This window comes from Euprymna scolopes, chromosome 46, assembly GCF_053919585.1.
Source record: "Euprymna scolopes isolate OS-2025 chromosome 46, ASM5391958v1, whole genome shotgun sequence".
Classification (NCBI taxonomy): Eukaryota; Metazoa; Mollusca; class Cephalopoda; order Sepiida; family Sepiolidae; genus Euprymna; species Euprymna scolopes.
In genome coordinates this window covers 152,478,072-152,480,274 of record NC_136527.1, presented here as the reverse complement: position 1 = coordinate 152,480,274, position 2,203 = coordinate 152,478,072, and the positions used below count along the sequence as shown (strand labels likewise).

Below are 2,203 nucleotides of genomic sequence, written 5' to 3'. Positions count from 1 at the left end.
ATATAATGACAATTAAATATTAAATTAATTTTAATATTATCATAAGAAATAGTTCAGAAATTTTGTAACAGGGCTTATGTCCACACTGTATATCGAAAGAAGACACTTTCAGTAGCTGTAGGCGACAGCTAGACTAATTCCTCACGATTAAACGTTGATTACATTTACATGTAAATTAGATACAATCAGAACGTTGGAATTGAAGTGGATCATAAACTGGTCTAGAGAAATTGCCTATTTCTTGGTATTACAGAGATTAAGCGGAGGGAGTACAAACCTACGAGTGAGATGTACTTGGAAGTAGTAGGGAAGGATTTCTGATTTTGATTGTATTATCGGGGTGAGCGCGAACGCAGACCCCACACTTAGAAATAGCATGTCCGAGTCATCCACATTTGGGACGATCGCAAAGGTCAACCCAACCGCAGTGCAATGGATGGGCCTCGCTCTGGGGGAACGACCTTAATGATCACCGTTACCCGTACATCAGGTAAGTATATTTTTATATGCGCGCACCACTGTTTTTATATCACACTCCTATACTAACCAACAACAAACACCAATAAAAAAGCTAAAATACCTCCACATAATTCTCACCAATATCAGTATATCACAACATTTCATTCACTAATAACAACAATTCATAACAAATAATTTACTATCATTTAAACGTACCAACATTTTCACAAAATAACTCAATTCTTAACGGAACTAAAATTATATTGTACGTACCCGTTATGGAATGAAGTTTTCTGAAAAAAAGTAACTTAATTTGATCAAGTACTTTTTTTATAGAGGAAATCAACTTTTATTGTAATCGATCTATCACCGCCATTTGGCTATTTAGGGACACGAGGAGGGGTGGCTTTATACAAATGACAAAATGAAAAAATGATTTTAAAAAACACAGAAATTCTGTAAAATAAGTGAAAAATATATATCTAAGCATTTTTTCTGCTCATGTTTCAAAACAAAATAATCTCGTCAAAATTTGACAAACTAAGCGATGATTGGAGTTATCTTCTCCTGGCGTTCCTTTCTCCTAAGCGAAAAAAAGATGGCCGTTACCTGATCGATCTCATTAAAATTTGATTTTCCTTCGTAAAACAAAAAAATAAATAAAAATAAAAAATAACTGCTGGACCAAATCAAGTGATTTCTTTTTTCATGAAAACTTTAATCCATAACGCGTACATACAATATATTTTTTTCAATATTTTTATTTTTTGATGTCTTGATTAAAGTGTACAAGCACCCATTAATCATATCAAAGCACGGATGAAACAAAAATAAAATAAAAATTATGATCTAAAGAGTTATTTTCTCTTACATGAGCAGTAATTTAAAAAAAATCCCAATAGACGCTATATATATTTTTTTCATATATTAATCTCATAGAATAATTTGCGTCGTCGTCGTCGTCGTCGTCGTCGTCGTCGTCGTCGTCGTCGTCGAGGTAATCGATAATATAGCATAGTTCCTGGCTTTACTATAACAGTTATTTTAGGCAAACAACGCTTATAATTAATGTAAATGATATAAAATATACTTTTAAAAGTTGTATTTGTACCGACAGAAGGAAAACAGGTTTAGTTTATCAATTTTAATGTAATTACGAAAAAAAAAACACCAATTATTTATTCTGCTAATTTGCTAGCGATCTTTCAGAAACAAATTAAAAATAACCAAATTTTTATGTGTAATTATTTTATACACTAGAATCATGTATACATATTTTTGTACAAATAAATTTTATTCACTTTTATTTTTGAGAAAAAATATTTTTCTCAGTACGCCACACACAGTTTTATGTACACACACACACACATAATCGGACACCTACTATACACACACACATACACACATACACACGCGCGTGCGCGCGGGTGTGTGTGTGTGTGTGTGTGTGTGCGTGTTTATGTGTGTATAGTAGGTGTCCGATTATGTTTGTTTCATTATATGATACAGGATGAGCCTTATTAAAAAAGACACCAGAAGACAAGAAACATTTAAGCGTGGTAAGCCATGGAGCAAGTCCATGTATTTATTTTTACTAACCACAATGACGCAACTCTTGTATTGTTTTATTTTAAAGAGTTAACCGAAGGGGACATAACTCATAATATGACATCCCTCTTTTCCCAAAAAAAAATAAAACAAAAAGAATAAAAATTACATAAGGAAGGAACGTTGACACTAGTAC

The 2,203-nt window shown here is 32.4% G+C and overlaps 1 non-coding gene across 1 annotated transcript; it reads right to left on the bottom strand.

Annotated features, from left to right (window-relative positions):
- Positions 1-335: 335 nt before the first annotated feature.
- LOC145271562 (U1 spliceosomal RNA) lies at positions 336-498 on the bottom strand. Its single transcript, XR_013865972.1, has one exon. It is a non-coding gene; the product is annotated as a U1 spliceosomal RNA (small nuclear RNA).
- Positions 499-2,203: the final 1,705 nt, after the last annotated feature.